Source organism: Heptranchias perlo, chromosome 13 (genome assembly GCF_035084215.1).
Source record: "Heptranchias perlo isolate sHepPer1 chromosome 13, sHepPer1.hap1, whole genome shotgun sequence".
Taxonomy (NCBI): domain Eukaryota; kingdom Metazoa; phylum Chordata; class Chondrichthyes; order Hexanchiformes; family Hexanchidae; genus Heptranchias; species Heptranchias perlo.
The window spans coordinates 38,106,173-38,119,297 of NC_090337.1; the positions used below are offsets into that span (position 1 = coordinate 38,106,173).

At 44.7% G+C, this 13,125-nt stretch overlaps 1 protein-coding gene across 1 annotated transcript in view; it reads left to right on the top strand.

Moving 5' to 3' along the window:
• Positions 1-4,272: 4,272 nt before the first annotated feature.
• kcnab1a (potassium voltage-gated channel subfamily A regulatory beta subunit 1a) overlaps positions 4,273-13,125 on the top strand; it is a 97,171-nt gene continuing 88,318 nt past the window's right edge. Inside the window, exons 1-2 of the mRNA XM_067995346.1 lie at positions 4,273-4,315; positions 10,617-10,654. The gene's annotated coding sequence lies outside the window, so the exon portion shown is untranslated. The remainder of the gene's footprint in view (positions 4,316-10,616; positions 10,655-13,125) is intronic.

The following is a 13,125-nucleotide window of genomic DNA, read 5'->3' on the forward strand; positions in this document are numbered from 1 at the left end:
ATCGGGAGGACATTGGAGGGGTGAAGAGGAGGACATCGGGGGGGGTGAAGTGGGGGACATTAGGGGGTGAAGAGGGGGAGATTAGAGAGGGGGACATCGGAGCAGGGTGCAAAGGTAGGTTCCTTTTGTGTTTTAACTTCCTTCTATGGTTTTTTGTTTAATTTATTTAGTTTCTTTTTCCCTGATCCGGCCCTTCACACCTGGTTTCACCAGACGTGAATCAGAAGTGGTGGACAAGCCGCCCAGGTAAGTTAATAATCGTTACAATCACTTAATCTGTCACAGGTAAAGTGCCTTAAGTACCTCAATGAGGTACATTTGGCTCTCTAACTATCATCCCACCGGCTTTAATTGCCGGTAGGACTTCCGGTTTCGGGTCGCCCGCTCAGACACAGGTGGGTCCCTGGGAACTCGGAAGTCGGTGGGTTGGAGCCGGCTTCTGAACCTGAACAGGATTTCCGCGATTTTCAGAGCCCTCTGCCCACAACATACCCGCAATTGCCCCCTAAAATTGAGCGCCTTATCTCTACATTTCGCGGGCAAGGGGTGATTGGTCAACCGGGGGCGTGCCACTCAATCATTGGCTTCCAACACTAGAGGGGCCTGCCTCTTCAACTTATCTTTACTTCAAGGCCGAAGCTGCGGCTTTGAGCCTCTTAATTCGCAGCTTGGACAGCTGTCTCATTCTGTGGCTGCAACTGTTTGTGCTAGCAATCTCCACCAGTCTGTCAATTACTTTAGAAGCAAAAGGCCTTACAAAACCTATAAAACTTACAAAATCCGTAAGTGTGAGTTAGTTACCATATATTCCATATATTGTTTGATTAATACAGAAAGGTGATCATATGAAGACAGTAAAAGTTACATATCAAAAATACATGTGGACTCATAGATGGTTCCCTTATCTTACCAGGGGCCCACCTATTGTTCTTCCTTGATTCTGGAAATGGCTGCCTAGCAACATGTTCAGACATAGAGGCCCACTTCACTGTTTTTGCCTCAGATAGGATGGTTGTGTGTTTTTAACCACTATTACTGAATTTGTGTGAAAACTATATTTCCTTACAGCTGTCCTCCCTCCCCTCCCAGCACTCACCTGTGCACCATCATTGATGAGGCAAGTGGCCTGAAATGGGCGAGCTGCTTATGGAGGCGTCACAGGTGCCAACAACTTGACAAAATTATTGAAATGAGGCCCAAGGCCCAATTTTGGGCTGGCCTCAGGCCTGCCTGTTGGGGCGTGCGCTGCCTGCGCAGCACCGATTCTGGATCTGAAAATGCACCCAGATGAATTTCTACCTCTTAGTACGCTATTTGGGCCACTTGCCATTACCACATAGAGATGTGAGTTACTTTTTGTGGAATCCTTAATGCACAGTGTCAGAATGCAGTCATGCATTACATTTACTAGCCTGAATGATTTTTAAACCTTAACTGAAGTTATATCATGTAAGTTATCAAGCCAAAGTAGTGTAAAATGCATTCCCCATTTAGATTTCACACTGGAATCAAATTTCTGGAATCAAATCAGAAGCTGATTTTGGAGTTATATGGTCAGCTTGTTTGATTATGCCTCGTGTGAGGCACTCTGGAATGTTTTTCTATGTTAACGCCACTATATAAATGCAAGATGTTGTTTTGTGTTACTGTGAAACTGCTTCACAGTACCTCAGAAGCAGCAGTATAACTGCACTCCTGGTTGGAGTAGGGAGTTTGCAGAGGGAACATCATGCAATACTAAAACAAAGTGCTCTCAACAGGTCTTCTCTGCAAATATAAAATCTGCTAACAATGTTATTGATTAGCTAATTTGTCTTGAATGAACTTGGTTTTCATTTTTATAATTCACCGTTTTGACTGTTCATATTAAGAGGATTCCTATAATAACATAAGAAGTAGGAGTAGGCCACGCGACCCCTCGAGCCTGCTCCGCCATTCATTAAAATCATATCATAGCTGATGTAAATCATTTGCAGGACACGACGGTATTAAGAAAATGTAGCAGCTGTGAAGTTGCATTTTGCTTACATTGATTGAAGCAGTTGCCCTATTTGTGCACGTAAATAACTGCTACAGTGAATAATTGTGCAGTGTGTCTATTTATGCTTTTTTAAAAATTCAGCAAAGAAACATGATTGCATGCTTATATCTCCAGGGGCTGTAAGCAGAGTGCTGTTCAGATTAACATGTTTTTGGGGAGTACACCAAGTATTTAAAATTCAAAAGTACAGGATGGAGCACAGTAATTCCACATGGCCCAAATGCACAAATTAGAGCTTTACAACTGCTTTATATTTTCTTAATTGACCTCTTTTTTTTTCTCAGAAGTTATTCGCCTTCTCTACACTTTATCAGATCCCAGAATGGAAACACTGGGGTCATTTTCATCTTCACCGCTGGGCCAGTAAACTGGCAGAGACCGTCCTATAGAACTTGCCCTATTTCCGTTCCATTGATTTCGGGTAGATTCTATAACGGGCGGGTGAGTCGGTTTGCAGGTCAAGCGATGAAAACAAAAACTGTCCCTGCTATTTCATGTTTTTTGTTCTTGTGCTGAATAGCATAAGAGACAAGGATAACAAGATACCGGACACTGCATTGCTTACAAGTAACCATTTTTAAAAATCTGTTCTGGTGTACTCTAGACTAAGTACAGTACTTGAAGCTTGCACGGATACATAAACACGCAGGGGCCAATGATTACTTGAGGCACACAACGGGCAGTCGGCAGGCAGAGCGCACTCACCACCTGCCCATTGTTACCACCGTGAAGCCCAAACCATTTTGAGGCTCAGGCCTCATTTACATGCAGCCAACGCCAAACCAATGCTGTGTGGCACTCGCTGATTGGGGGGAAGCAGGAAATGCGCCAGCTTGTGTGATAGTTCTTCCCAACTGTGAAATCCTCTTTCTGGCTGTTAACAGCTCAATTTCTTTAAATTAACTCACTTAAGGTTCAACCTTTTAATTAGAAACGTCTTCTGAAATAACTATTGCAGTGTTAAATTCCCAAGCTTGATTTAGTTGTATTCAGCTAAAGGTTTTATTGTCTTGAACAACTTTCTTGTCATTCCTGCAGTCCCAGAAAATATTTACCAAGGTTTCCACTTCACCTGCCCGTCTCACAACATGAGAGTTCTTAGTACCCAGAGTATAATTTACATGGACGTTAGTGAGTTCTCATAATGATGTTAAAATGTATTATGTAGAGGCTTGCACATTAAGTTATTTTGCCATTAGTCCAATTTTTCCCCATTTTCTTGAGTTATTCATAACTTAAATTTCTGTACCATGCTTTTTTTTATTTCTAGATGCCTAGATTTTAATCCTAATTTTTTATATATAATTTAGAGACAAATATGAATCAAAAACATATAACAATCTTACAATTTCCATCAAAGTAGCATTGTATTATATTATTATCTAAAAGGAAGTTCTAGTTGATTTATAGCTACACAGCATGGGGATATTGTCATTCTGGAATAGATGGCAGACATTGTAGCACTGGTTTCTGAGTGTTAAGTGGTAAATATTTCACAAAGCTAGAGAGGCACTTAGTGCTACTTATATCATCTAGGATACTTATAGATCCAAGTTTTCAGGTTAACAATGTTCCTGATGAAATGAGAGTCTCCTCTCTTTTTTTGGTTGTAAGAGTTCTACATGGAATCACTTTAGGTCGTCTCAGTTTCTAATTTCTAATTTCTGAGGGCCTACAGCACAAAATGGCTGCTAAATTGACAATCTTGGTGAGAGAGACAAGAAGAATAGCCAATATGGGAAAAGGAAAAAAAATTCCAGTGGTTTAGGTTGCTGCAGAGCAGAGGGAGCTTTGAAGTGTACATGCTTTGTCTTGTACCCAAAGTGGAAAAGTGTCCACTAACTTCAGCACTCGTTTCCTTCATTAAACAAGCCCTGAATTCCCTTAGCATTGTCTTTAGCTTGTATTTTTCTGGTCTTGTAAGATTATTACTTTTATACTGCAGCACTGCAGATTACAGCAGGAGGAAAATTAAATATCATGAATTTCATGCACCTATGGCTTTTGCTAGGACACCGTAGTTCATTATTGATGAAGAAGCCGACATAATCTTCTCCAGTCATGGTGCTGAAGTTGGCAACAACTTCTTCTCCCCCTTCCCAAAATAAGATTGAATTGAATTGAACTCATTTTTTCCATTTAAAAATATTTCTAAGATGAACAAGAAATGTATTTCACTTTGCTTTCATATAAATTAATTTTCCTAAGTTTTACTCTTCTTAATTTAAAGGAATCTGGGAAAATCGGGACTTCGAGTATCTTGCTTAGGACTTGGTAAGTAAATATTTTTGGCGTTGTCATGATTTTGGTTTAAAATGTTGAACATTGTAGAGGTATTTTGCGAGGCCCCACTACTGGCGCAGAGCCTCACTAGTAGTGGGCACCAGTCAGAGAATCGTGTTTAGAGTGTTACCTTATCTTTAACCTACGCTCGGGTCTCACAAAGTTCGGCACCAGCAGTGGGGTCTCCTGGAATTACTCCTTATCACTTCTTCATAAATATATCACAGTGTAAATCTGAAATATATAAAGGTATATTTTTAGGTTGCAGTTATGCTACTACTTTCTCAATGGTGCAAAGTGATTTTGGGTACACATTGATTTGAAAAGTGACAGCGTAACATGAGGGTTGGGTCTGGAGCTGACACATGAGAGCACCAAAAGCCAAGGAATGTGAAGACTGCCCTCTAAGATGCATCTCATGCTAATCTTGAATTTATACTGGCTGCAGTAGAACAGTGCTATCCAATACATTAGCCACTAGTCACAAGTGGCTAATTGGGAATCAAGATGTGGCTAATTGCATCTTTGATCAGTAAATAAAAATTGAGTAATCCATACCATTGTTGGGCATGTGATCTCAATACTTAGAATTGCATAGTGTATGCATGTGTACCTTAATCCTTTTGTGTGTTTATTGGTAAACTGGCAAGACGAAAAGCAGAGTATATGTGTATTTTTTGATCATTGTGTGCACATTACCTCCTTGGTTACTGCTCATTGGTTATCTGCTAAAATGATGTGAAAACGCTGGACTTCAGCACCATGCAAACACCAGCAATATTGTATGGAGAGAGGAGCTGTCAGCATGGTTAGCTCGACCAATCGAAATAACCTCTCCAAACAGCAGAAGAAAGCAAGCCCAACCAATAACAAGCATCTCCAACTGGGCACATCATGGCAAAGCAAGCAACATTCAACTGTGTTCTGGCTGGTGTATTTCATTCTCTGATGAAATCAAAGTACTGCTTGCAATTGTGGGATAAAAACCTAGAAGCTGCACTAAGATGTGCTGTATCTGAAAAATTCATGCCAGAATTCTAAATTTTGGTGAAAGGGAGAGACTGCAAATAGAGTTTAGCACAGAATGGTGGTGGATGCTTGTTATGTAAATATTCATGTGAAGTACATTTACCTGTACGTGAGGTGTTCTCTACTGAAATGAGTGCATGGGGCTGAAATGGTTTCGCTGTAGCCACACCTGTGGCTAGTCGACGGTTTCTACTGGACAACACCGCAGGAGAACTTCAATCCTGTGTGAAGCCAGTTTTTAAAAGTACAATGGTGGTTTTGGTAGACTGAGGTCCTACTAGATACTGGTCTCACATTGGTGGCCACAGTATAGAAGCAGCCTTAGTGTTTATACTTCTGTATTTTCTTTAAAAATGGGGTTGCCAGTTAAAACATGGGAGGTGATTTTCGTCTTCACCGCCTACACGGTAATGTGGTGGAACGGATTGCGCGCCCTTTGTGGAACCCGCCCAACCGGACAGGTTCTATAAAGGGCAGGCGGTCCACTCAATGAAATTACTGCCCAGACGGTGCAGACAAAAATCTACCCCATGAGTTCGAAATTAATATCAACTCAACTTTTTATCTAAATTGGTTTGAAAAACTATACTAGTTGTGACTAGTGTTAAAGAGATAATTTAATGCTAGTTAACATCTCTTTCTAGAGTTGAGCTTTCGGAACTTCCACTTCTGCTTTAATGTAATTGAGAGCCTTCTTGCTGGCGTACATTCCACAAACACCAACAACCCTCCAGTGCCTCCCCCAAGTAGACATGCTTCACTTGTGACCCTGCCCATTAACTGTAGGCAGACTGTTCTCAGGGAGCATCACACGCGAGTCAGAGTATGCCGTCAAACAATGTCCGTACACATCTAATGACTTCCAGCATGGGTCACTGGAGTAGAAATACAATGACACAGTTGGAACACCATTTGGAAAGATTTCAATAGTTTTGATAGTCATTTCACAATTACCATCTCTCAAAGCTCCCAAAAGGAGGCTGGAAAATCTTATGGGCCCCTTTGTGCACACAAATCACTTTGTTTAAAATAATACAAAGACAACTTGTGGCATAATTGTACTTTGCAAGTGGTCTGGCAAGAACTCAATTTATTTAAATAAAAGCAAAATACTGCGGATGCTGGAAACCTGAAATAAAAACAGAAAATGCTGGTAATACTCAGCAGGTCAGGCAGCATTGTAGGGAGATAAACTGCATTAACGTTTCAGGTCGATGTTAACGAACGGTCATCGACCTGAAACGTTAATGCAGTTTATCTCCCTACAATGCCGCCTGACCTGCTGAGTATTTCCAGCATTTTCTGTTTTTATTTCAATTTATTTAAAATCAGTCTCCGGACACTGTGCACCTCAGATATGTTACACCTGTTGGGCTCCAGTGGGCATCTGTAAAGGAAAAATAGCTCTTCATTGTTTTAATCCACTCCACGTGGTTCTGTTTATATTATACAGCTACATTCACAAATGAAACAATGACAGCAATGTTTCAGTTGATATGTTGCGTTTTTATCTAAGTGATAGTGATTATGTAATATATGGAATGGATTTATGACCATTGTAGTCGGTCGTTGAAATGTTTAATGTGATGTGCCACTGTGCTTTCCCCTGGGGTACAATGTATAGTAGCACCCCAAGATCATTTCCAGTGTACTGCTTCAAAGTGATGGCCTGAGGGAAGGAATGAGTATGTAGGCTTCCTAGGAGATTTCCTGAGGAGCTTCTTGTCATTCCACTAGCCACCTACTTCTACATGCTTCAAAAGCAAATGATTCTGCCTGTTTTCACAGGAATAATCCGTCCTATTTCAACTGTGAGGACCTGCGTGCATTAAGGGGCTTCTCCTGTACTTTGTCCAGTGTCACATGTTGACGAGGAACTATGGCAACTTAAGAATCTACCCACCTTTCCTATGCTTCTGTATGCATGTTGCTGTTGGAGGACAAATCCTGAAAGCAGCCCAGACTGCTGCACTTCTATGAGCTGTTATGTTCTTATTTGGTGTATTTACCTATTGGTCATATCTTCTGAACCCTTCCCTGTTGGCTGTTCTGATTATGCTTCAACGTAAGCCAAAACTGCCATATCATTTCTTGGCATGTGAACCGCAATATCATCAGGGGTGCATTCTTGAGAAATGCACCAACTGTGGTAGCCATGTGCCTGAGGTCTCCTAAGTAGATACTACTGATGTTGGTTGCTGCACAACAGTAGTCTGCAGAGCAGGCAGTCAATGCTCCACAACAGTGCAAAGCTGGGTGGCAGAATTCACACGACCGGGCCAGATAGTCCCAGCTCTGAATTTGACTCCATGTATGTTACAAGAACATTTGGGTTCTTAATGACCAAAGTAATCTCTAAAGTAAAGTTTTGCTGTCTTGTGCTTTAGTTCAATTTTGATTTTCAACACAGCTGGACTGCTGTCTGTTTCATTTACTAGTGAGCTGAAAATTCCCCATGGGGTGTCAGTGTCATTACATCATCTTCTTAACATGCTCAGTGCATAAGAGGGAACTGTTCCAGGTCCTTAAACCGTTGAATGACATATATTATGTAGATACAAGCAAGTTATTTCAATTAGACTGTAACTACAACACTAAATGACTCAATTTCAAAATGAACAAGCCTCAAGCAGGCCTGGAGAGTAGAAGAAATAGTTTAGTTGTGGATACAGGAACAAGACGTACAGCAAATACAATAATTCCTTCAAAAAAGAGTTGGATAAAATCTGGTTGAGAACAAGACCAAAATCTATAATGATAAATATAGACTGAAATTTATCAAACATCCCATGAGAGACAATGGCCAGGAATTTCCTCAGAGCTACTCCTCCTCCAACACCGTAGCTTTGCTGGAAGTGTGGCAGAAAACCTTCTGGTGAAGATACAGTGGCAGAGCAAGAGCAACTCTGAGGAAATTCCTGACCAATGGCTTGTGTGTTGCTAGGGCTGAAGAGCAATGTTGTGGTTGTGTGTGGATGGCAGCAGGTCAGTTTTGAATAGTGGAAATGGATAAATATTCTGGAGTTTTGTTTAATTAGCTTTGGGAATCTGGAAGTATTTATTCTAACATTTCCTTCAGGACCTTAAATAAGTGAAGCAGATTCATGAAAGGGTATGAGGTCTGTGAAAGCTTGTGTGGCCTTTTCTCGTTGCATGTTTTATGCCCTTGGGTAGTGCACTTGTGCTGTTGGTGATATCATCTTGAAGTCAGTTCTTCTGGACTCAGCCGGGGCTACATTTCTTTCAAAATGGCTGGCTGGACCACAAAGAGCTTTCAAAATCAATTCCAATCCACGATGATTTGTTTGGTTTGTACTAATTAAAATTGCATCTGATAAAATGTGTACTTAAGTGTCTTCTCTACTTTAAGCCCTGGGGCTAAATTGCATTTTTATTGTGCTGGTACTAAATGATGTTAGGTCTACTCTATTTACAGATTTTAGAACCTCACAATATCAAACATTTATCCATAAACTTTACTGATCTATTACATCGGCCTTCAGAGGTATATTAAGCAGATGAGTGAGAATCAACAATTACTTGCATTTATATAGTACTGTGTTGCCTTTAACATATTAATATCTCAAAGCAGAAAGGTAATCAATAAAACATTCAAAAAAATTAAACCAAAGGAAAATGTGAACTTCTGGGAATATTCTTACTCACCCACTCACTTCATAGAAAGTTAAGTGTCCAAAAATGTTGATTCTTTACTGGTCTGTTGTGTACTAACTAGCTTTTTAAAAAGCGTACGTTACTCCAGCAGAGTTACTGCATAAGATTCCACTTTGAGTTATTTTTATTTTGGCCCTCTCTGCTTGCAAGCAGTTTCAACAAGCAGGCATAAAGTGAGCAGAGGCCGGTTTGGTGATACTGCACCATTACACATTGTTTGAGTATCCATATTGACATTGCTAGGCCACAAGGAAGAGCTATTGAAAAATTCCCTGTTACAGTTTAGGCTTTCTCCCAACATGTTTAACTTGTGTTCACAGCAAAACGGCAGCTTCCATAAGTGGGTTTAGCTGTGTGAGGCCAGTAGAGTGTGAAAAGCCAGGAAAGTATGAAGTTTAGCCTCTGAAGAAGTTCAATCTTCCAGGGAGTAGAGCCTTGTGGTGCAGTTGGCCTAAAATTATACCTGAAAGGTTAAACCACTAAGTTGTTGTGTTTGATTTTCTTAAACTTTTAAGAGAAAGAAGTTTAGTTTAGTATGGGGACACAGCTGAAGCTGTGACATGCAATGCCTGCAGGAGCTGGGAGGTCCTGGATGCCTCATGTGCCCGAGATGACCACACATGCAGCAAGTGTCTCCAATTGTACTCAAAATGGTAATTGACATCACTAATAAAAGATAATTCTAAAATGTACAATGTACACTACAGTTTCAATAATTTTTTAATCAAATTCTATGGTAAGAGCTTGCATTGAGCCAACCTCAGTGGAAAGTGACACATTAACCACAGAGCACTCAAGATTGGTCTTCAATCTTGACTGCTATCCGACAGCTTCATGGATCTCTGGTTGAAGATATCTCTGTTTCACTGCACAGTAAGTAATGGCTAGCTATGTAGCAGTGTAATCACCAGACTAACTACAGAGGCAATAGATTTGTTTAATTATGCACAGCTTTTTTGCATGATGTGTTGGAATCAAATTACGCCATTGTGTAGCTGATATGAAGAAACTGGTAAAGTGACGGTCTCATATTCAAGGACACCTCCCTGTCTCCAGCTGTCTTTGAGTTCGGAGTGGATTGGGCCCAATGTGGCCTGATGTATTGCATCTTCTCTTGTGAGTGGAACGACTGATGATCTACAATGAAGGAAAGATTAGGAGGAGTGACCAAAAGCTTGGTCAAAGTGGTGGGTTTTAAGGAGGGTTGAAGAAGGTAGAGACAGAAGGGGTTAGGGGGAGACTTTCAGAGATTGAGCCCTAGTTGGATAAAAGCAATGACTACCAATAATAGGATGTGTAAGGGGAGTTACACTTGAGGCCACAGTCAGAGGTATGAAGAGTTTGGGGGAGGACATTTTACAGCTGGAGAAGGTTATGAAGATGGGAAGGAGCAAGGCCAGGGAGGGATTTAAAGATCAAGATTGCTGTTAAGTAATATTATGTACATAACAATAGGCATAAGCCAAAAGGTCATTTTAATTAAATATATTTCAAAAAATACAGTGTGAAACAATCAGCTCAATTCATCTGTGTTTCCTACAGTAAAACCGACTTGACTGAATATTTTTGTATATTCTATTTTTTCTAGGAACCTGGGTGACATTTGGAGGTCAGATTTCTGATGAGGTAGGAACAGTTTTATCCATTTAATAGTATGACATTGTGTAATTTTTAAAGAATCAAGTCATTATAATATATTTGAAACTAACATTCCTTTTGCAATTGTCATTTGAGTCAGATTTGTATCTGCTATGGAATGTACAATTCCAAGTTGAGGTATTTTCTCTTAGTTCTGATGCATTTGCTCCCTCAGCTGTAGAGGTGTGACAGAGGCACCTGCCGGTAGAGGTGTCTCAGAGGCACCCGCCGGTAGAGGTGTCTCAGAGGCACCCGCCGGTAGAGGTGTGACAGAGGCACCCGCCGGTAGAGGTGTCTCAGAGGCACCCGCCGGTAGAGGTGTGACAGAGGCACCCGCCGGTAGAGGTGTCTCAGAGGCACCCGCCGGTAGAGGTGTGACAGAGGCACCCGCCGGTAGAGGTGTGACAGAGGCACCCGCCGGTAGAGGTGTGACAGAGGCACCCGCCGGTAGAGGTGTCTCAGAGGCACCCGCCGGTAGAGGTGTGACAGAGGCACCCGCCGGTAGAGGTGTGACAGAGGCACCCGCCGGTAGAGGTGTGACAGAGGCACCCACCGGTAGAGGTGTCTCAGAGGCACCCGCCGGTAGAGGTGTCTCAGAGGCACCCGCCGGTAGAGGTGTGACAGAGGCACCTGCCGGTAGAGGTGTTTCAGAGGCACCCGCCGGTAGAGGTGTGACAGAGGCACCCGCCGGTAGAGGTGTCTCAGAGGCACCCGCCGGTAGAGGTGTGACAGAGGCACCCGCCGGTAGAGGTGTGACAGAGGCACCCGCCGGTAGAGGTGTCTCAGAGGCACCTGCCGGTAGAGGTGTGACAGAGGCACCTGCCGGTAGAGGTGTCTCAGAGGCACCTGCCGGTAGAGGTGTGACAGAGGCACCCACCGGTAGAGGTGTCTCAGAGGCACCCGCCGGTAGAGGTGTCTCAGAGGCACCTGCCGGTAGAGGTGTGACAGAGGCACCCACCGGTAGAGGTGTCTCAGAGGCACCCGCCGGTAGAGGTGTCTCAGAGGCACCTGCCGGTAGAGGTGTGACAGAGGCACCTGCCGGTAGAGGTGTCTCAGAGGCACCCGCCGGTAGAGGTGTGACAGAGGCACCCGCCGGTAGAGGTGTCTCAGAGGCACCCGCCGGTAGAGGTGTGACAGAGGCACCCGCCGGTAGAGGTGTGACAGATGCACCCGCCGGTAGAGGTGTCTCAGAGGCACCTGCCGGTAGAGGTGTGACAGAGGCACCTGCCGGTAGAGGTGTGACAGAGGCACCTGCCGGTAGAGGTGTGACAGAGGCACCTGCCGGTAGAGGTGTGACAGAGGCACCTGCCGGTAGAGGTGTGACAGAGGCACCCGCCGGTAGAGGTGTCTCAGAGGCACCCGCCGGTAGAGGTGTGACAGAGGCACCTGCCGGTAGAGGTGTGACAGAGGCACCCGCCGGTAGAGGTGTGACAGAGGCACCCGCCGGTAGAGGTGTGACAGAGGCACCCGCCGGTAGAGGTGTCTCAGAGGCACCTGCTGGTAGAGGTGTGACAGAGGCACCTGCCGGTAGAGGTGTCTCAGAGGCACCTGCCGGTAGAGGTGTGACAGAGGCACCCGCCGGTAGAGGTGTGACAGAGGCACCCGCCGGTAGAGGTGTCTCAGAGGCACCCGCCGGTAGAGGTGTGACAGAGGCACACGCCGGTAGAGGTGTGACAGAGGCACCCGCCGGTAGAGGTGTGACAGAGGCACCCACCGGTAGAGGTGTCTCAGAGGCACCCGCCGGTAGAGGTGTCTCAGAGGCACCCGCCGGTAGAGGTGTGACAGAGGCACCTGCCGGTAGAGGTGTCTCAGAGGCACCCGCCGGTAGAGGTGTGACAGAGGCACCCGCCGGTAGAGGTGTCTCAGAGGCACCCGCCGGTAGAGGTGTGACAGAGGCACCCGCCGGTAGAGGTGTGACAGAGGCACCCGCCGGTAGAGGTGTCTCAGAGGCACCTGCCGGTAGAGGTGTGACAGAGGCACCTGCCGGTAGAGGTGTCTCAGAGGCACCTGCCGGTAGAGGTGTGACAGAGGCACCCACCGGTAGAGGTGTCTCAGAGGCACCCGCCGGTAGAGGTGTCTCAGAGGCACCTGCCGGTAGAGGTGTGACAGAGGCACCCACCGGTAGAGGTGTCTCAGAGGCACCCGCCGGTAGAGGTGTCTCAGAGGCACCTGCCGGTAGAGGTGTGACAGAGGCACCTGCCGGTAGAGGTGTCTCAGAGGCACCCGCCGGTAGAGGTGTGACAGAGGCACCCGCCGGTAGAGGTGTCTCAGAGGCACCCGCCGGTAGAGGTGTGACAGAGGCACCCGCCGGTAGAGGTGTGACAGATGCACCCGCCGGTAGAGGTGTCTCAGAGGCACCTGCCGGTAGAGGTGTGACAGAGGCACCTGCCGGTAGAGGTGTGACAGAGGCACCTGCCGGTAGAGGTGTGACAGAGGCACCTGCCGGTAGAGGTGTGACA